This window comes from Mixophyes fleayi, chromosome 9, assembly GCF_038048845.1.
Source record: "Mixophyes fleayi isolate aMixFle1 chromosome 9, aMixFle1.hap1, whole genome shotgun sequence".
Classification (NCBI taxonomy): domain Eukaryota; kingdom Metazoa; phylum Chordata; class Amphibia; order Anura; family Limnodynastidae; genus Mixophyes; species Mixophyes fleayi.
In genome coordinates this window covers 1,900,880-1,924,727 of record NC_134410.1, presented here as the reverse complement: position 1 = coordinate 1,924,727, position 23,848 = coordinate 1,900,880, and the positions used below count along the sequence as shown (strand labels likewise).

The following is a 23,848-nucleotide window of genomic DNA, read 5'->3' as shown; positions in this document are numbered from 1 at the left end:
TAAAGCTCCGAAACTAATAATCCCACTTCTCACACCATTTAATGCACTATTCATTACATTGTCTTTATTCTGCTTAACTTTCATTAAGTCAATTATTTGGTGCACAATATTCAAAGCTAAATGTTTTGGAAGAACTTTAATTCTAATGCAGAGAGAAGCAGGTCATGTGCTGACACTTTTAAAAAAGAATTTCATCAAATATTATCATCAGTTATTATGATAAATTCTAATCAGGGCGATTGTCATGTTAATCCTAAAATTGTGATTACGAATCAAATAATCCATGGTTAGGAAATAGTATAAATCATTAAAATATCATAGCAGTTAATGACAACATTGCATTAAAATAATAGGTAAACTTATTTACGGACATACATTATATATAGATACACTTGGCTCTCAAACTAGGACCATACTCAAGTTCCTAAGAAAGGCTTTGAGAGCATGATTGCATTAAAATATGGCGTGTAAAATGCATTGATTAAGGTTTAGAAGAAAGACAGATTTCAAGTGGCTCCCCCAGTTTTGCTGCTCCTTCCAAAGTGCCCCAGCCAGCAAGGGATCCCCCTGCGGCCATGGATAAAAACAGATTTATGTCCTGGTTAAAGGGTCTTCAGCAGTAATTCCTGCTCAGTCACCGCGTCACTTCTGATACCGGACACATGATACATTGTATCCCTGAGACACCTCCTGAGAGGAACCCTCCCATCGAACAGAGGCCACATCCAGACATTCAGCTATTTATTTTTAATCTTGTGTTTTAATTGAGATTAATAAAAGTGCAAATCTTTATGGCATTTCCCATTACTCACAGAAGTATTACCATTATCATTTCTTTATGTAGCTTTGGAAGTGGGCTGGTATACAGCGGTATGACATACCGTCACTTCTCCACTGCTCAGTCTACCTAACCACATGGTGGTCAATTGTCACAATCATATGTGTCTCCAATGCAAAAGTCACAGTGGGGGGATCTATTTACATAGGCTTCAGTGTATTTAGGTCTACAGAAAAATGGCTGCCACTTGTATAACTTAATAAATAATAGAGACGCGCTTTCAGATCTTATTTATTTCACCTGAAACTGGTGTTCTGTAAAATCTTTATTTAAGAGTTTCACTAAAAAAATTCTCAGCATCTTGTCAGGTCTATGTGTCTGTCTGTGTGTAGTGTCTGTGTGTAGTGTATGTGTGTGTGTGTGTGATGTGTGTGTGTGTGTGTGTGTGTGTGTGTGTGTGTGTGTGTCATGTGTGTTCCATTTACGTATATATCCAAAATGTCAGGCACAAGCAAAGGTAAGTAATGTATAAATAGGGTAAAACAGAAAACATATTCAGAATAAAATGTTGTATTCAGTGTCTGCTGTGAACACAAATTGCTGAATACAAAGGAAACTCCATAAAATGCAGAGAGATAGGACCCTGGTCGACCAAAGTTCTGTAATATATCTGTGCTGACATTCAAAAGGCTGGAAATACACCCAGAGCATTGCTTTTATCTTCAATGTAAGCAGCTTTAATCATTGACTTACCAATATATATACATACATACATACATATATATATACAAGTTAACCCGTGCATGATACTCATGCATTCTAGTCAAATCAAGCTACTTAAGGTCTTAAAAAGGTTCTTGTCATGCATTTGGGCCTAGCCCAGGCCTCCTCAGGGGAAGAGCGTTACTTCCCGACGCAAGCGCCCTTTTTTAATGTGTGTTCATGAGGTAAAATTACCTCACGAAAATGAGTTTGACCCCTCAACTCGTAAATTTAGCCTTTACTACCCCTCCCACGGGGGGAAGGGGGGATGATGGAAGTTAACTGACTTGACTATTCTAATTTTTTTGTCAAATAATGTCAGTATACCAAATTTCAGGTCAATTGGATGAGCCCTTTCTGAGAAAATAGTTTTTTACACACACACACACACACACACACACACTAACGCACGCCTCTACACATGTGTGTTCATGAGGTAAAATTACCTCACGAAAATGAGTTTGAGCCCTACCAAATTTCAGCCCTTTTTGAATTTTTTTCCCCATACACACTAAGAATTTAGTAGGTCAGTGTATAACTCTGCCCAGCAGGTGGCGCTGCAACTTGTTTTTTTTTTTTTCACACACACACAGACAGACAGACGCCACTAAGCATTTATATATTAGATATATATATATATATATATATATATATACATACATACATATATACATACATATATATATATCTATGCTGAATACTTCCTCCTCTCTGTCTACACTGTCTGAAATTGTCAGGATTTTTTTCAGTTCTGTCAAAACCAGGTGATTAATCATCGAGAACTTCACTAAGTTATTAACGTCCAATGGGGGATATCTGATCTCAGGAGATCAGACTGTCCTTAATTACAGGAAATTCATGACAAAAGTCATTTTTATCCTGGATACCAATCTATGGAGAAGAAGGGATGAGATTTATAGAAATACACACTGGTCTAAATTCATTAAATCCAGTGGAATTAAAATGTCATCTCTACGAATCAATGTTGTTTTAACATAATGCTGTAAATGTATCTTATATTTATTTGTTTATAGATTATTTTGCCAGGAAAAAAATACAGCGAGTCACCTCTCGTTTCAAGTGCAAGGACTATAAAACGTCTACACAGCCTTATTGATATTGCAGGTGTTGTACTATAAAACCTGAAATGAAGATATGTCATGTTAGACCTTGGTCCACCTTTGATGTGACTTTTCCACCGGCAAAATTCAAGCGAAAAAACAAATAGTAAATTCTTGGAATGGTGCAGTCACATCCCAAACTTCAATCGCATTGAAAACCTGCGGAATGATTTAAAAAGGGTCGTGTACAGGAGATCCCCTCACAATTTGATAGACCTTCACAGGGAAGAGTGGGATATAATAGCAAAGTCTGAGTGTGTGATGTTGACAAAGACTAATTCAAAAAGACTCACTGTTATAATAAAAGCTAAAGGTGTTTAATAAGATTGTGTAGACTTTTTATATCTATTGTACACCCTAGATACATCATATAGAGTTCTGACCTAATACAGAGAAGGCCTTAAATATTACAACTACACACGTTTATAGAAGCGAATTACTGCGGTATGATAAAACTTCAGACAGCAGTAGATATTAGTGTCTCTGGTAAGTTGTTCCAGAAATGTGGAGCCCAGTAGGGGAATACAGATTGTTCAGATACCTTAATGAATTTAGGAACCATTCGCCGGCTTCTGGAGGTAGATCGTAGGTGATAAGCGCGGTGAGCTGAAAGCATAAGTAGTCTGTTCAGGTAATTGGGTAGCTTGGTCGGAAAGTATTTGAATGACAAATAAGAAAAAATAACTCTATGTCTGGATTCCAAGGACAGGCAGCTTAGACCCGATACCGGTCACAATGTGAGTTGCAATTACACAGCATAAAAAATTGTCAGATTGAGCTGTAAAGTGTATGAAGCTTCCTAAGGTGAAGTTATATGAGGCCAGTCTTGCAGGGTATCACAGGAATATAGACTGGTAGAGAAGCTGTTCTGGGAATCCTGTTATTTAGACCTAAGAACACAGAGTTTTTACAGATTTAAGTAGTAATTGCTGTCGAAGTTTAGCTTACTTAACGATGAAGGACCCAATAGGACATTTTTATGTCCCGCTAAGAAGCAGCGTGATGGGGTCTTTCTCTCCCCCTACAGACCAGATCCTTTAACTGATTTTATTAAGGTTTGTGTTGCTAGGGGCAAAATGACCATTTTCACTGCATGGACATGCTGGTGTTTGTAGTTCCACATCAACTGGAGTGCCATGGGTTGCCTAATTCTATCAGATGGTGATGGGCAATTGATTTTTAGATGTTTACAACAGACTGATTATCATTTAATGTCCAGACCTATTAGTCCTTTAATACAGTACTGATAATTAGTAATTACGAGTGTTACAAACAGCGCTCCAGGATAATATTACTAAGCGAGCATGCAGCATCTATGCACTTTTATCAATATAATTAAAATCACTAAAATACTGCCAGGGCAGCCGGGAATCGCCCTACTCCTATATCACACACAATGCAGAACTGTGGCACAGTTACTGACAAGTATTATGTATTGTTACATTATGTAATACTGCAATCTCTTTCTGGCTGTCCTAGAAGAATCTGCACTGAAATGCACAAATGTTATAGTTTAGAAGCCCCACATTACATAACTGATTGACTTTAAAGAGAATTGTATTCATCCATATTTGTCTGCTGCCTAAACGGTTAATGCAGTATCGTTACCCGGTTGTAGAACCTTATCCAATGTACGTGAATTAATAAGAGCAGATTGATTGCTATTACAAAATTGAGAAGTAAAAATATTATGTCTCACTATTTTCTCCTAATCTGCCAAATCCAGGGGAATTTCTGGCCCCGAATATAAGGGACTGTTTGTTTTTCTAGTTTTTCTGGTCCAAATTATGACATTAACAGTTATAATTTTCTCCATTTAGTGTGTGAGGTTGTTGTTGTTACCAACGCAGGAAACACGATCGCAATATAAGACGACGGACATCACCGATCAGTCCACGTATGTGAGAGTTTCACACGGATATATTACTGCAGGTCAAAATTGTTCCAAAGCATTTGCCAAACTCCATGGTTAGAGCTGCGATGTAAAGGGCTGGATTAAATAATTTTCTAATCGGGCATCAGACCATTTTGTAACTTCACCACCTAAGGGTCAGATCAATTCTCCTATGGTTGTGTAATATAGAAGAGTAAACCCTCTTTGTTGCAGCTAGTTTCAGAATTTGTTTAAATGAATATGTACAAATCTGAGGTTTATTCCCAAACTGATCATTTGCTAATGATGTTAGACAAATCTTAAACCAGTAATTCATCACAAACCTGTCCATTCAGGTTAGCGGATACATTGAGCCGCAGTGCAGAATATCAAACACACATAGACACAAGCACACACACAATCAAGCACACTGACAGACACATGTACGTACACAGACACACATAGATATATAATTTTATATATCTATATACAGAGATTGAAGTGAAAATTTAGAGCGACAGCATGAAAAATGGAATGGAAATGTAGGTGAATGGAATATGATAGTGTTACAATGAAGGCAGAAGGGGCGGTATGACATACCCCTACTTCCACACATATATATATATATATATATATATATATATATATACCCTGATCTGAAGGCAAGAGATCAGGGGTACCAGCCCAGGTGCACCAGCAAGGGGGTACACTAGCAGCGACAGTTATCCAGGAGGAAGTGGTTCTGAATGCCGGCTAAGGAGTCCAGTGGTGGCAGCAGCTTAAGCCCCTCCTACTGCGGTTAGAGGGCGCATTTGGGAAAATGGAAAGGGGACGGTGGCAAGCCAAACCGGTCCACAGCAACGCAACAGACAGGGTGGCATAGGTGGTTCATCCTGTCACAATATGTATATACTGTATTTATCAGATTGTGCACACTGCCATAGTGGGGAATGTTAGACACCAGTTAGCTATCATTAGGAACACTCTAATTACTGCACTAATGGATGATGGAGACAACACCAGCTTGTTCAATTTGCAAGAGAGAGAAGAAAAAAAGTCATTTTTTTAAAAATAATATAAATCATATATAGTCCTATGTTAATATTAAAAAAAGTTCACCCAGGATCGAACCCAGCAGTTGTTTGAATTTGTTAACACATTTTTTAATTCCTAAATTTTAATATCGACAACCAATAGATTCCATAGGAATTTATTTAATTCTCATGGCTAGGGATATCCTTAAGTTGTCGGAAAGATAACTAACTATGTACTTGTACATCATATAATTCATGTGTTTAGGGAAATCCCATAATTTCCACAAGCCCATGAGAAGGACGAGATCACTAGAATTGCCCATTGGATCCTCCAAGTTTATAATACATTGATTTAGACAATATGATAAAAACTCTTTATACATTCATCCTGGAATGAATCTGGTAAATATGGAAAATAAGTCAACTCTAGACCCCACTAATGTTGTTTCCAGCCTTTAGGAATATCAGAGAAAAAAAAACAGAAGTCGTAACCTGGAATTGTATTTCTGTTTAACATAAATAGTAAGTAACATACAATAAGTACAGGGGAAAATCATATAAAATTTGTAATCTATAAATTGCACTTTATATTCTTAATTTGAGGATCATCGTTCAATATGTAGACTCAAAGCAAGAAGAAAATACTAGACCTAAGTGTTTAAACCTACTAGAGGCGTCAATAAATGGGAATGATTATCAACTATAATATCCCTGATTATTCCATATTAACCACAAACCTCTGACCAACATTGCATCACACAGCCCACTCAGTACTTTTACCTTTGCGTTCTAGCTGGTCCATTGTGCAATATGATGTAGCACATGCCCTTGTGTTTCTAACTCCCATTGTCCTATAGATTGTAAGCTTGCGAGCAGGGTTCTCTTACCTCTCTGTCTGTCTGTATTACCCAGTATTGTCTTATTAATGTTTGTTCCCAATTGTAAAGCGCTACGGAATTTGCTGCGCTATATAAATAAATGTTGATGATGATGATGATGATGATGATGATTAACGCTATAGGCAGGAAAGGTTCCAAATTCATCAATTGATTTTAAATTATAGGAATATCACTGATCTGAAAGTTGTAATAATACATAATCGTCATACAAATACAATTTAAGCCGTCTTGCCGATATACCGATTGAGCCAAGAATACCATCGGCCGCCTCATCTCGGACATTATATAACAGAATCTAAAGTTAAGTTGGCTGTAGCCGGTAATAACATGTTACGTGATTTACAGATGGCAAGTTGTTGTTTTGTTTTACAGAAATCAGAACAGAGGCATCAGGTCTCCCAGTTCTACTGACAGATTTAGGAGATTAATCTCTATGAAATAACCGTGAAAGAAGATTTCCTGCCTGACTTCCACACCTTACAAATCTGCATTTCCTTGTATTCAATATCCTACTTTCTATAAATAACATTTACTGTTCCATGTGCTGTTTAGCTGATAAACATATCTCTGTAGTAGCCTGGTCACGGCTGACTAACGAATAATTATTTTCTAATTTAGCAAATTTGCAGCAAAATTTAGCTGAATCGAGTTTTGTGGCAGAAAAGGTAACTTCACAGAGGTGCATAGTTCTGATGATAACAAAGTTGAACTATAAATGTTATGAGATTTTATTTGGGAGTTTAGTTTTTTAAACTCTTAAGTTTACAATGTATAGTTTACAATACTTTCAGGTTTCAATCACGTTGATTAAATTCCACCTAGATATTTTTAAGATATCAACATTTTGAATTATTATTACCCCTAATAACTAATTAGAGAAATCCTCCATCCTTTCACAATAAATTTCTCAAAGTCTAAATCTATACTAGAAAAATAATTAAACCCCCTTCTTATGGTTCTGCATTTAAATCCAACACAACAGGTGAATCGCCAAAAAATTAAATAATTTATTGCAAAACTATGACAAAAATTTTATTATAAGTGTAGATAATAAAAATAATCAATTCTAGACAAGACATCCTATCTAGATGAAACATGTATGTATTTCTTGAATTTTTGAAACCGTCATAAAACAATGAATCACAACCATTTGAACTTTATAACACCTCAATTTTGCAAATTACGCAATTATCCTGAATGAAAAAAAAATCCAAATTTCTATTCTGGATAAGAATTAAATCTCCGGCTCAAATGAAGAAAAAAGAATGGAAGGAAAACATTGACTGGGAAGGAAGTTCCGAGAACTCTTTCTTCCATGAGTTTGGTGCATATAGATTGATAACACTAATCACTGCCTTTCAATATATAAAGAATATATGTACAACACAGGGATCAACCACAGAGAGAAGACATTTATGAATAAGGATAATAAGCCCTTTTTTCCGGGAGCCACGTCTTGAACACGGGGGGGAGGGTGGGACGAAGCGGATGGTCCAGGTCCATCCAAATTAATATCGCTATTAATTTCGATGCTGAATATATAATAGATCCTTGTTGAGTCTCCACTCACAGCTTGGTCTAAAAAACTAGGTAGACAAACTTTGCATTTTTACTGGGTATAATTATGTATATAATTAATTGAAAAGTTTCCTTTTCCTAGCGATATCAGCTGAAAAATCCTGAAAGATGAGGTGTTACCTGCCCTTGTCATACGAAGTGGAAATCTTTCTATATGACTATGAAATATCCATTTTATCTTTGTAATTCCAAAGTCTATAAACAACTGGGCGAGATGGACAACAGCCAAGACTGTGCTCTGGGCCGTCTCCATCATAATCATCTCTATCTTCATGTTTAGCATTTTCGGATGATTGGAGAAAGAGTCGCAGGTCTTTATCATTGATCTCTTACAACATGATCTACTCTCCAACTCCTCTCCTTATTTTGTAAAGTTTCATTTATGTTTTCTAAATATATCTGTTTAATATATATAAGGCGGCTCGATCATCACTATATCTTCTTATATCCAATTCTGATGGAAATTTGTCGGTATACTAATTTTTAATACTTCTAGATCGCCGTGGATCATATCTAAAGAGACTTTCAATTTACTCACAACTTGGCTTGTAATAAGCTCTGTCAATTTCTTATCTCTATTCAATTCAACATCAAAATCCTCTAATCTTAAATAATCTGCAAACCGTGATGAGTCGCACATCCTTGAGACGTCCTTTATATCTGTAAATTCAGATTTTTTTTAAACTTTTTCTAGATTTTATGTAATTTTTCAGATACAGCTTTACCGCGCTACGACTGATGGAGAGAACATATATTTTTTTTTTCATTAAACCATTGAATAGTGATAATTATGGGAAAAAGTCATTATGTCTACTATCTTTCCAAAACAGTCTATATCTTAATTAGGAAAAAAAAACTAAATCCAAAACAATTTATATTTATAAAATAACACTTTTACATTAGACAGTGCAATTAGAGAGTTTTAGATATTACTTAAAGTGCTATATAAAAGTATATTCTTATATTCCAGTCTTAAGGATAGTGGAACAATATTATATACATATAACTGGGCAATAATACTAACAAAAGTGCAAATGGAACTCGTAGAAAAAAATACCAATATACCGGTACCTTGCTAGTTATCAGTGTTAGGTGTTATAAAAAGTGCAGTTCTGGTTCAATATAATTAAAGTTATAAGTTTAGTTCAAATAGGTTCCGAAGCTGCTCTGTGAATCCAGGCTCTCTTACATGATTTTAATGTTACAGTATGACAATAGTTATTAATAATAATAATAATAATAATATTATTGTTATCTTTTATTTATCCAATGCTGGCATATTATACAGCATTGTACATTGATCATGATACAGACAAATTACATACATGACATAAATAAGAATGAGAGTGTAAAGGTGGACCAGTCCCATGAGCTTACAATCTAAAAGTGAGAGAAAACTTGATACACAGGTACCGTAATAAGCATTGTTACTGTTCCTGATTCTGGACAGTTGGTGGTTAGTTATATAATAACAATACATTTATATCTGTATCTATAAGATCTATAAGGTAACCTCCTGACAGTCAAAGTCAATCTTGATATAATATTAATAATAATGTAATATCAATATGTATATATATATAAATTATTTCCCTTTGCAAGTATTTGATATTAATATATTATAGTGTACTAAAGACAACAAGGCAGAAGACTGATATTTCACTTACCGCTCATCTTATAGTATTCTGGGGTGTATCCACTGGGAGGATAAACAGCAGACGGCAACTACAAATCTCCTTTTCTTTCAGTTTCCCCACTCTTAGGGCTTTTCTCAGTAAGTTAGTCTCTATTGGAGATGGAGCATAAACTGTAATATATAAAGTTATAAACACCACAAAGGCAGGAACTCTACAAACCCCTGCCCCAGACCTATACAATGTAGACAACTATTTATTTATCTGGTGCATATATATATTATATATAAATGTGCCCTCACCCAGTGGTCTAGTTGGAGTCCCTACAGTGACCCAGGGAGAACCCGGCAGGCTGCTGATCCTGCGGTTCCACGTTCAGTGGCTGGAGACCAGTAGTCCTGTGGTCCTCTCATTAGTTACAATGAGCCTGGAAGTAGTGTGGCCTTTTTGAAGCTCCGGCTGCTGGGCTACGTTCCAGAGATCTCGCTCCCAACCTCCTGGAGCCATATTTGGATCAGTAGTGGTGCTAGACCCTGGTGACAAAGCTTTGGAAGGAAGATCTCCAACCCTATATGGCGCCAGTGATTGTGTGTTCATGTGATGTCACGTCTCCTGCTCTGTGGCCAACAGCTAACACTTTAATCCACCATCCAGCTGTCCTGCATTGCGCTCGGCAATATAAGAATCAGCACTTTGCCAGCACCCAATCAGTGCAGTTCTAGAGTACACAGTCAGGAATATAATAAAACAATCTAATAGCATATGTAATATAGACAATATCCAATAGAGAGCAGACAATGTTTATAGGAGGAATTGGCCAGTGGTAACCAACTAGAGGTTGATGATATTAAAGATAAATTAAAATATTGGTTAAATAAATTAATCCGAATCGCTTATAAATTGTTTTCCCTATGTGCGATGTGATTGCAGTTTGATGAGACTAGCGATTGCAGGTCACGGCTAATACGGTCTCGTGTAGTGGAGAGATGTAACTGCATTGTTTGTTGTATTAATACCACTGTTCCATCACATTCCCATCAATACTTATTTTTGTAATAGGACATGCGTAGGTATTTCTATTGACAATGTTTCATCAAGACCTAAGAGGTCTACGAAGTCTAAGAGGTCTACGAGGTCTACGAGGTCTTAGAACAATGAGAATTGCTCTCCCATTGAATATAGTATTTACTCAAAAACAATCTGTACTACGGCTATACCAACTAAGACATTATATATACTTAAGCTGTACCAATTTATTCATTTAATGAGTCTTTGTCCAGATTCAAGATTATCTTAGGATGTTAAACATTCTTTATTGCCTCTCACTATTCTACATTCAACCTTACATTTGGTTAGTACAGAATTCTGTCTTTGTCTGTGCTAAATTCACTAGCTCTTATCCAAAAATCCGCATTGTAACAATGACCATTGTCCTTGTATGATTTGATTACCTAAAACTGATGTTGGTATTAATATAATTTATGACCCTATCTCAGTGAATACATTGTACTGCTCTGACCACTGGAACGCAGAGTATTTCAGTGAATCTCTTGCGCTGGCTGCGCAGACCAGTATTGTTGATATATTTTTGTTCTGTTAAATTTTCCTGCATCTGATTATTATTGTAAAATCTGTTTGATTTAAGTTTGTGATCACCTGGCATCTTATTAAATATTTTTTCTGCTTTGGAACCACAGTGAACAAATCTGACAATCACTTAGTTACATCCCTAATAATGACATGCAAGTTCAAATCATGTATTGGAAGAAATTAAGCAACGCTACAAAATACAATGACATCAAAAGAAAATAATCAGTAGTGGCTGAACTGGGAAACAAAGGAAATGAGTAAACACGCTGATAGGAGATTACTGGACATATTACCTGATGTTAGGTCGTTACTGCAGGACCGTAACTAGGGCTGTGCGACAGAGGCGAACGCCCAGGGCGCAACATTGAAGGGGGTCGCAATTTAGGAATATTTTAGGTTTAAATTGTTTCAAATTGAGGGCTAGGGGGCGGCATTTGTCTTTCTCGCCCCTAGGCGCTAGAATTCTAAGTTATGGCTTTGCGTTACTGGGCATATTACATGATGTTAGGTCATTACTGGGCATATTACGTCTTCGGAAATTAAGGGAAGAAATGATTGGTAAGTAGGACGGGGATCAAGGCCTATGGTAAAAGTATCTTTATTAAAACCGCCAGCAGTTAAGATATCAACATGTTATTAATATTTTAATTTTAGTTTCCCCTTCAATTGGTTGCAATTTAGGGACCCAGCCAACCAGACAGAAACCATCAGTCACAATGGGCTCCTTAAGCTGCAGATAGCAATCAGATACATCAGTTATTAATCATAACATGAATGTGTTATCATTAACAATGCACCAGCGTCATTTATGTAGTTATAATGTGTGTGTACCAGTGTGTGCATGGTTTTGGTATGGGACAGATATCTCTGTATGGGGGGTTTATCTTTAGCATATGGACATATTTCCATAGGGCGCAGATATTTTTAGTTACATATATTTTCCTATCTTGCACCATATCACACTCACCATTCTCCCTCTATCCTTTTATGTTTCAACATCACCTATTGCTACCACAGTATTAGCTTCCACAGGTCATATTATCCAGCCATATCCCACTCCACCCCCAATCTTACCTCTCACCATTATATCACCCACGGTCCAATCACTCTTATAATATCCTTCATCGCACCCAACCCCTACCTGTCCCACTCACTGCCATCTTGTGTCACCCCGATTCCTTTTACACCTGTACACCCACCCCTGGCACAGGGCAATAGTATATATATTGCTCACTGCACAGTTAGGACATCCTACTAAAGCTGCATTAGAGCAACAAGACCCCAGGACGTCGGACTCCTTCCTACCTTCCAGACATAGAACATCCATCCAAAAGCAAACATTATGGGAAACCCCAGTTACTCTCTCCAACGCTCCATGGCAACAACACGCTTCGTAACAGTTCCAAAATCATCTGTCTTGAATTATTTTACACCTAAGCTTCTATAATTTAATTTAATATGTGAAGAATTTGTACTGACCTTCAGGCACTTTTAGTTTTTAGAATTAGTCTATTTCAGCTGTCAGAAACTTTCTCCCAAAAGTAAACGTCGTCTTACATTAAACTCCTCCGAAGAGATGCGGCTGACAACATAACGCCACCGAATCCGACACAGACCAAACCGTCCTTCTTGCGGTATTCAAATGAATCCTCTGTTTATATTCAATCTGATGGGTCGAAATTCATTTCTATGTTCATAAAGACAAAATACAATTATGTTATTTCATCTGCGTTCAGATATGGTTCTATTTAATACCAGGATACATGACTTATGATGCTGTCACACAGAACGTATCAGCATCCCGACTCATTGTCCAATATTTTGTCTCCATTCCCGGATGAAAGTTTAATCAGCATTAGGAAACATTAATGCCAAGAGGAGACAGCTGTAACGACTGAGAACATGGATCATAACTAGTAGCAAAGGAAAAATGCTTGGCCTTTATCGCATTTGCAGAATCTCTGGCAATTATTCACAGAATGAAACAAACTGTCAGCAAGTAATAGGCAAGATTTGTATCGCTATTTTGCATCCAAGGCTTTTCAAATTCTCTGTAGGTTTTATTTGGTGAGACAATTCCAATGACCTGATATTGTGCACTAAGCTCTCTAGATATTGCTACATCGCAACAGGGTTTAATGCTTCTTAAAAACTACAATATAATATAATGGGTCCAGGTGTATAAAAAGTTTGTCTAGACTAAGGCTGGTGTGGTGTTATATCGAGGTTTTGCTAGATTCTTAGACCCAGTTCTTGACTCTAGCTAACCACAATCGCTGGATCCTACAGTGCGCTTAACATAAATGTAGCAGCAAAAAGTTATTGTAACTTTATTGGTATTGGGGCCACACAACCGTTTGCTTTCAATCAGTTTCAAACCAAAAAATAAATTTTAAAAAAAGATCTGGGCACTGTGATTATGACTCTGGTCCGCACCTCTTAGGAGTGGCCCCCGATATTATTGTAGCTTGTAAAACGTGGCAGTTGTTTTTTATTTATAACTTTAAGCCAATACCTGGCAGATAAGTTGGAGAACTGACATACGGGTGTGTAGATGAATGTGGCTCAGTAAGGAAAGACAAACTCATTTTGCCTATACCCTAAAGTAGATGGAGTATTAAAGTGCACTGAGTTCCACGCTCAGTAGAGGCCTTATATAGAGGTATTATATATTATACCAACTGACGGGCTCAGCAGAGATTTGTGGGGTCTTACAAATAAATGATGATGATGATGATGAAGACTGATTACTGTGATGATGACTAATTACGATGATGATGATGACTGATTACGATGATGACTGATTATGATGATGATGATGATGACGACTATGACTGATTACGATGATGATGATGACTGATTACGATGGTGATGACGATGACTGATTATGATGATGATGATGACTAATTACGATGATGATGATGACTGATTATGATGATGATGATGACGGATTATGATGATGATGATGATGATGACTGATTACGATGATGATGATGATGACTATGACTGATTACGATGAAGATGATGATGATGATGGTGATGATGATGATGATGACTGATTACGATGATGATGATGACTGATTACGATGATGACTAATTACAATGATGATGATGATGATGATGATGATGATGACTGATTATCATGATGATGATGACTGATTACGATGATGATGATGATGACTGATTACGATGATGATGATGATGATGACTGATTACGATGATGATGACTGATTGCGATTATGATGACTAATTATGATGATGATAATGACTGATTACGATGAAGATGATGATGATTATGATGATGATGATGACTGATTACGATGACTAATTACAATGATGATGATGATGATGACTGATTACGATGATGATGATGACTGATTACGATGATGATGACTGATTACGATGACTAATTACAATGATGATGATGATGATGACTGATTACGATGATGATGATGATGATGACTGATTACGATTATGAAGACTGATTACGATGAAGATGATTACGATGATGATGATTATGATGATGATGATTACTGATTACGATGACTAATTACAATGATGATGATGATGATGATGACTGATTACGATGATGATGATGATGATGATGATGACTGATTATGATGACTAATTACAATGATGATGATGATGATGACTGATTACGATGACTAATTACAATGATGATGATGATGATGACTGATTACGATGATGATGATGATGATGATGATGACTGATTATGATGATGATGATGATGACTGATTACGATGATGATGATGATGACTGATTACGATGATGACTGATTACAATGATGATGACTGATTATGATGAAGATGATTACGATGATGATGATGATGATGACTGATTGCGATTATGATGATGATGATGACTGATTACGATGACTATGACTGATTACGATGATGATGATGATGATGATGATGTGGATGACTGATTGCGATGATGATGATGATGACTGATTCTGATGATGACAATGACTGATTACTACGATGACTGATTACTACGATGACTGATTACGACGATGAGGACGATTCACTAGGATTTAGTAGTATACATGAATATTTGGTCATAGTTTGCTAGTGATGTCACTGGTTCCTAGTGAACTGATAATCTGCATTTTCCTGAATACTACACATAATGGCGGCCTCCAGTACATGTCGGTGCTGATGTAAATCCTTATGAAAGTATTTAGCTTTGAGTGGAATTAAGTGAGATAATATAAATCTTACCTGCGCTCCTGCAGGTTCCCCGATGCGTCTGCCGGTCTCAGCGACAGACCCTCTCTCCTGCTCGGACAAGGAATATTCAGCATTGGAAAGTCATATTTGGGAGAATTTTGTAATCTCATGTGAGAGCTTTGACAACATCACTGTCAGTGAGAACGTTCCTCCCGCTCGTTAGATGCATCAGAGGAAACCACTGAATCAACAGAGCGCAGGTTAATAAGATTTCATTGTATCTCATTTCATTTCATCCCAAACTACAATTTTATTATTCAGTGGAATTAGCCCTTAATGCAGAAAGACTCTTTGTTAATGTTCCCGTAATGTAATTATGATACGGGAAACATCCTCTGATGAGATTTACTATCCTGTTTATTTTCCTCACTTTTAGTGTCACCTTCAACTTTCCTTACTTTAGTGGTGTCAAATGTTTAAAAGTAACGCAGCTGATTCATGCGCTGAAGGTCAGTAATAAATTACGGATATAATACATGATTTTCTGACACTTTTATGTCCTACACATTTGATATATGTTTCACTCTATTTTTTACTTTCTCTGCCAAAACATTGTCTGCTCCCTATAACCTCATTTACTTAACTATGTTCTTTGCTGAATGGAAGAAGGAACATTATGGAAGATGGCGGCGGAACACAGACGAAGCTGCTGTACAGGCTGCCCCCATCTGCAGAGCTGTTGTGAGACATGGCGGACAGAGTATATAGTCACAATGTTCCTGTAACTAAGTGTATACAAAATAGTCACAACGTTACTGACATCAAGGGGTAAATTTATCAAGCTGCAGGTTTGAAAAAAGTGGAGATGTTGCCTATAGCAACCAATCAGTTTATAATCATCATTTATTTAGTACATTCTACAAAATTACAGCTAGAATCTGATTGGTTGCTATAGGCAACATCTCCACTTTTTCAAACCCGGACCTTTATAAATTTACCCCTAAGTGTCTACAACATAGTCTCTCTTCACTGGCACATTCCCACCCTCCTTTAAACACACTCATCTCATCATTCCTAATGAAATCATCTCTTCTCCCAGCCTCTCTCTCCAAATACCTCCGTATTTGGAGAGATCCTTTGGAATCCTTCAGCGAATATTGTACACCTGCCTGTCTCCCTTTCTCTCCTCTCACTCCTTTCTTGACTCTCTCCAATCAGATTTCTGCCCCCAACATTCCACTGATACTGCTCTCATAAAAGTGATCAATAATCTACTTACGGCAAAGTCTAAGACTCATTTCTCCATACTCATTCTCCTGGACCTCTCTGCTGCTTCTGACACTGTTGATCACCCTCTTCTCCTTCACACCCGTCACTCCATTGGCCTTAGTGACACAGTTCTTTCCTGGTTCACTTCCTACCTATCGAACTGCTCCTTTAGTGTTTCTATATCTGGCATATCCTCCCCTCCATTCCCACTATATGTTGGGGTCCCACAAGGCGCCGTTCTTGGCCCTATACTTTTCTCACTTTACACCTCTTCTCTTGATGATGTAATTCTCTCACTCTACCTCAAATACCACCTCTATGCTGTCAACACACAAATTTGCCTCTACAACTCTCTTTCTGCGATCTCCACGTGGTTGTCCCAACGCTACCTAAGGCTCAACATGTCTAAAACAGAGCTTATCGTCTTCCCTCCTGCCAGAGTCACCACCTCCCCTCAATTCTCCCTCACTGTCAATAACACCACAATTACCTCAGTCTCCCAAGCCCTCTGTCTTGGTGTCACATTTGACTTTGCCCTCTGATTTATTCCTCACATCCAGACTCTGTTCCAGTCCTTTCCACACCAACTGTGAAACATTGCCAGAATACACCCTCTTCCTGCCCAACATCCCGCCAAAACTCTTATCCTCTCCTTCCAGTGGAAAGAGAGAGGTTGAAAAGGTTAATTAGAGGTGACAGGGAATAGGGTTGAGGAGACAGGCTGTAGGGTGAGATGATGAGATGAGAGCAGAAATTGGGATAGGAACGAGATTTCTGCAGTAAGTGGGTCAGTTTGCTGTGCCATGGTTGAATCATCGGAGACTGTATGTGGCAGCAGGAGCTTGTCTAGGGCTGAAGTGAGTGTTTTGTTGTAGAAAGAGGAACCTAATTAATACATGACAATTCAGTCATATGAGAAAGTAGTTGTTTTAGGGAAAATGAGTGGATTGGGGCTAACAGTTTATGGTGTAGCTTTGTAGGTGTGGGTTTGGTTGGAGTGGGGAGGGTATGAGTTACGGTGAGCCCGAAGGAAAGGAAGTTGTGGTTGGAGAGGCGGGAGGCTAAGTTGGAGAAACTAGAGTTGGAGCAGTACCGGGAGAAGACAAGGTGAAGGGATTGTCCATCAGAGTGGGTGGGAGATGAGGTCCACTGGGAGAGACCAGAGCAGGAAGTAAGTGAAAGAAGTTTAGTGGCAGAAGAGACAGTGGGATTATCAATGGGGAAGTTGAAATGGTCTAGTATGTACACCCTCACACCGACCCTACTCCCACCTATACTACACTCACTGGTACACCCTCACACCGACCCTACTCCCACCTATACTACTCTCACTGGTACACCCTCACACCGACCCTACTCCCACCTATACTACACTCACTGGTACACCCTCACACCGACCCTACTCCCACCTATACTACACTCACTGGTACACCCTCACACCGACCCTACTCCCACCTATACTACTCTCACTGGTACACACTCACACCTACCCTACTCCCACCTATACTACTCACACTGGTACACCCTCACACCTACCCTACTCCCACCTATACTACACTCACTGGTACACCCTCACACCGACCCTACTCCCACCTATACTACTCTCACTGGTACACCCTCACACCTACCCTACTCCCACCTATACTACTCACACTGGTACACCCTCACACCTACCCTACTCCCACCTATACTACTCTCACTGGTACACCCTCACACCGACCCTACTCCCACCTATACTACACTCACTGGTACACCCTCACACCGACCCTACTCCCACCTATACTACACTCACTGGTACACCCTCACACCTACCCTACTCCCACCTATACTACTCTCACTGGTACACCCTCACACCGACCCTACTCCACCTATACTACACTCACTGGTACACCCTCACACCGACCCTACTCCCACCTATACTACTCTCACTGGTACACCCTCACACCTACCCTACTCCCACCTATACTACTCACACTGGTACACCCTCACACCTACCCTACTCCCACCTATACTACTCTCACTGGTACTCCCTCACACCTATATTTCCCACACTATAGCCCCCTCTCACCTACCCTACTTCCATTTATACTACCCACACTAATGCACCCTCACAGTTGTCCCAGTCTTCACTCTGAGCCACACTCGCTCCTCTTGTTCCAGCTGTGCCCTCTTCCACTTAGAATGTAAGCTCTCTAATGAGCAGGGTCCTCCATACCATTTATTTTCGTATCTGCATTTATTTTGTCTACCTTGTATGTCCCTGTTTTATGTATGTCCTGTTTTCCCCAATATGGCGCCTTACAAATCAATTGTAATAATAACATAGTTACAACGTTACAGTCATTGAGTGTAACCAATTGGATTTTTTATCTAGTTGAACATGAAAACATTTAGAGGTTTCAAAATTTTGAATCAGTCACAAATAATTAACTGAATGTTACTCACCAGCTGAACACAGCAAATGCAATTTTAAAATGGGGATTATTGATGTTTTTTTCTAAATTTGCACACATTAAAGAAATAGAAATGATCATTTTGAAGGGTGTTTTGGGAAGGTGAACTGCAGTTTATTTTATGTATCTATTTCCCACTTTAGCTTTGAACAGTTCCTGAAACATTTTCATGTTGATTTGAGGTTGCAGATATTTGATATGATACTTTTGTTACAAATTTTAACTTTTAATTTTAACTTTGCATTATTTTGTGCTGAAATATAGCATTGTGTTCATTATATGAAGATGTTACAGAGTCTTCATGTGCAAATATTTCATTTATATTTGTTTATACCTGTTTTAATTGTACATTTTTTTACCCTGAATTATTAAGCTGAGCAAAATGGTAATTCTGTAAAGATCAATTACAGCCCCTTTTAAATATATATATATATATATATATATATATATATATATATATAAAATGCTGTATATTCCTGAGCTGAATAATACACATAAAATAACTGCATTGTTTATACTAAATTTGCTCACTGTACTCTCTCTCGCCTATCTGCGGTAACAGAGCACAGACGCCAAACCTCACATTCCTGGAGAACTCCAAAAGCACAGTATTTTACACTGTGCAGTCACCACAGGGTGACTGACAGTCTGGCAGACTTGCTTTACCGAGATACATAATGTGAATGAATGGATTGGTCCACATATATAGGCTTGGGCCAATGATGTCACAGTAGCTCAAACTACTGCACTCTCAGTTATTTTACTCTTCCCCTTATGATTCTAACACTGGCCCTGATACTATGTATTAGACCAGGGCAAGATTCCACTTCCTCCGAACATTTCCAAGGATCTTACATTTGAAAAGTGTTTGCTAAACACACTGACAGAAATTTGCTAAACCAGAATGACTATTTACAACTTTCAGAAATTCTACATGCATTCAATGTCTTTTTTCATTCATGGTAATTTTAATTATGCCAGCAGGGGAAGAAGTCATGGGAAAGGACCCCGGCAGAGAATGTTGTATTGAAAATGCCAGAGAGAAGAAAGCAGGATCCTTGTCTGATGCCGCTATGATGGAGGGGAACGTGGGGGGGGGGGGAGTAATGTGCATCTTGATACTGTAGTGTAAGGTAACATCCCTTATATTACACCTCGCAGCGGGGGACCATCGAGCTTTGTGCTACAGACAGCGATGCAGGTGTTACACCCAGGAACAGTGGGTGACAGACGCCCCGCGGAATAAAACAATATTTTGATATTTATGAGGCTAGGTTGAGATTGGTCAATTTAAGTGATAAATGTGCAGAAATGGAAACTCTAAGTAGCTTTGTAGTCACCGCACAATGCACAAAGGAGTAAGCAAAATATATTTTAATCTGTTGCATAGACCTAATGTTGGGATTTATTCCTCTATGATAAGGTGCACGTATCATTATTATATTTTCAGTGTATTTCGGACATCCTGCTTATAGACTGTATATTGGCATTCTGCAGTTGGGTAAAAATCATGACTTTCTGCATGTTAAAATTGTGTGATAGATGGAAACCGAGAGAACGTCTTACACGTAGACGCATTTCTCTCTCTTCTAGCTCATTTTATTATCACTTTCAGGACAAAAATCAAATGTTTTTCAAATAATTGTGTCCACATAAAGAGTCATCATTACCCCCAAACTGCCCGTCTTCCAGGAAACACACTCACCCTTCGCATAATGTGCAGATCACGGAGCAACAGGCAAAAACAGGCCAAATAACCACATTTTAGGACAAAATGTTTTTTGTGTTTGTCAGCAGTTCCGGATCTGGCTGTAACTCACTGAGAACTCTAAATAATGAACCTAATTTATAATATATGAAAAATAATCTTTTTGGTTTGTTAGTTTAATAATTTATTAACTATAAAAAGCCACATTCCTATGATTAGTTTAGAAACTACAGTCACTTACAGAATTCATTCTAGAAGTTATGATAGCATTATATTATAATAGTTATTATTATTATATTATTATTATTATTATTATTATTATTAACTTTCCAGAAAATAAAGAAACTTGTGATGGCAAATTTAACAAACTAGAGAACTTTATTTGATGCATATACAACACCCTGATTTCGTTCATACTGAGTAGTGATGGGTGATTGGATTCAGCCAATTCTATATTTCAGTTTAATCTCAGCTACATGTAAAACAATTAACAAATTGTTCTAAAATCTCTTTTAAATTTTACAGAATAATTTATGTCTTGGAGAATTAGGCCAATTACAGCGCAGAAAGAAGCCAATAGGTAAAGAAAAGTATCCACACATAAAGTGATAAAATTCTAAGACAAAGCCATGGATTTGTAGCTGTTAGTCAGACACAGGAAATGACGCAGTGGCGGCCATGTTGTCAGATCAGATACACATTAACTCTCATTACAAGCTCAAAGCTGGTCAGATGAGATGAGAGTAAAATGTTACCAGCAAGCGATTAGCATAAATTGTCATGGGCACAAAAGAGCAAATGTTCTCAGACAACCCCACAATGTTAAACCTATTGCACATGAAAAGAAACAATGCCAGTGCCAGTGGCAATGAAGATGAATCATCCTCGTCCACCTTATTTAGAATTTTTTTTAAAATTGCTATGGGTGGCAAACATTTCTCAATTATGTGCAGTACAAATCAACATGTGTTTGCAGATTCTGGTGAGATAACTTTGCAAAAGGAAATTATATCAGGCCACCTATTTTTAGAAACTATTTATAAGGTTGTATCACATGGAGATGATGAACAAGGAAACAGTCACACAACTAGATGCAGGTGCCATTCAGCAGGTCCATATGTATAAGGAATATTTCCTACTCCCCAACAAACCCATCTCAGAAGCATAATGTTCCACACAGCATCCCCACCGAAAATCTATACTGAAAGAGAGTGAAATTTATTAGTCTAAACTATCAACGCAGTATTAGACAGAGATACGACAGCTAGTTCTTTATCACCTACAGCCTCACAAATTAGAATGAAGAATGTTCCCAATTTAGGAAATAAAAGTCATACACTAAGTAAAGGTCCAGTCACCATTGGATGACAAAACTTCCTGCTTCGGAACTGGTTTCAGAGTGACGCAGATAATGTGTTGATGTTTACAAAGGGTCAGTCAAGGTCACATGGGAACAAAGCTTGGAAACGTCATGGCTGATCCAACCCGTGGAGAGTCATCATTGTCTCATTTACGGGAATCACACAAGGCCTGACAACCCAGATGTCCGTTACAAAATTACAAGTGAGCATATTAGCGATACATCCAGCACTGTGGTCCTTGCTGATGGTGATGATGATGATGTACATGGTGATTGTTTTTGGAACTGATGCTGCACCTGATCACAATAAAAATAAATACATTTTGCCATAATTTTTTAATTTGAACCGAAACTTGGCAGAACCGCAGCAGAAACTTAACTTAATTTCTGGGGCTTTATACAACCCTAAGACTGACAAGATGAAAAGTAAAACAGCATTTTAGCATTGGAATCATGACTGTCTATATATCAGATGGGAGGTTTCTCAGACTATAGCAGGTAAATCGAGCAGTTATCTCACATTTCATCCTGAGCTCAAAGCCGCAATCATCAAACCATTTGTCTCCATTGTGCTGATGAGCATTTTGGGAAGGAGATTGGACAGGAAGAGGAATGAACAGATTTCACATATTATGTCAGATCGTCATTTTTCTTCTTGTACTCTAAATCAAAAATACTCGCAGGTTGGAGAATCCTCTGAGCCCGACGTACAGGAAACCTTGTTAACAATCTATTATACTTACACAGAACGGAGCTAGGAAGTTAGGTCCTATTCAGGAACTAGGCAAATAGACTGCACAGAGAATGAGTAGAGTCTACATCAAGTACAAAGCATTTAACCCGACAGAGTCTGTTTCAGAGATAACCGCAGCTTATAAATCAGACTGATTGACTAAGACTCCAAAGAAAGAACCGTTTTAATTTCACGAGAGATATGAAAGTTGACAGTATAAAGTTACATTTCAAGCACAGAGCAGATTATAGAACCTTCTGAACAGCCAAAAAAACTCAATGTCAACTATAGGAACGATTCAAAATTTCCCATAAAAAGAAAAAAGGAATGGATCTGATTTCAGCAGAGGGGGTTGCACATATTGCTCTAATTTTAAAATTAGTTCTGTGTCCTGAATAACGATGATTAATGATCCTGTCATCCTGCATCACTGGCATGTACGACACATAATTCCTTTAAGTAGAAACAAGAACATTTTGAAACTTTGAGGGACGGTTTTATTGTATTAAACGGAATGATCTAAGTCAAGTGACATGGGGACATGATACAATGACGTTGTGTTTCACAGCAAGTCGTTAAGGGAAGAACACGAAACTGTATGTTAGAAAAGAGGTTAACAAGTATTATTTATTAATATGTCCCCCCTAGAGCTGCACGTTGGCACCTGGTGACCGTACAAACCCCCCAGGACAATATAGATTTTCCCTGCACAAACTAAATGGGGGAACTCTATATAATGAATGGAACCATGTTTGTTCACATTTACCTATAATGCTGGAATTTAAATTGGGTGAAAGAGCTGGAATTTTACAGCATAGACAAATAAGAGGAAAAAAATATATTCTCAAGATGATCGGTGCAGTAAG

At 37.9% G+C, this 23,848-nt stretch overlaps 2 long non-coding RNA genes across 3 annotated transcripts in view; one reads left to right on the top strand and one right to left on the bottom strand.

The window, feature by feature from the left end:
* The window catches only part of LOC142101392 (uncharacterized), a 41,818-nt gene extending 26,166 nt beyond the window's left edge, over nt 1-15,652 (bottom strand). The window contains exons 1-4 of one of the 2 annotated variants that reach the window (XR_012679000.1): nt 15,511-15,652; nt 12,749-12,956; nt 9,982-10,397; nt 9,713-9,831 (exon numbers count right to left, since the gene is read on the bottom strand). This is a non-coding gene — a long non-coding RNA (uncharacterized LOC142101392). Of the gene's footprint in view, nt 1-9,631; nt 9,832-9,981; nt 10,398-12,748; nt 12,957-15,510 lie in introns of those variants that run through there. The other variant, XR_012678999.1, reaches the window with a different exon arrangement.
* Nucleotides 15,518-20,302, top strand: LOC142101393 (uncharacterized). The gene is made up of 3 exons (XR_012679001.1): nt 15,518-15,719; nt 15,896-15,968; nt 20,163-20,302. It is a non-coding gene; the product is annotated as an uncharacterized LOC142101393 (long non-coding RNA).
* Nucleotides 20,303-23,848: the final 3,546 nt, after the last annotated feature.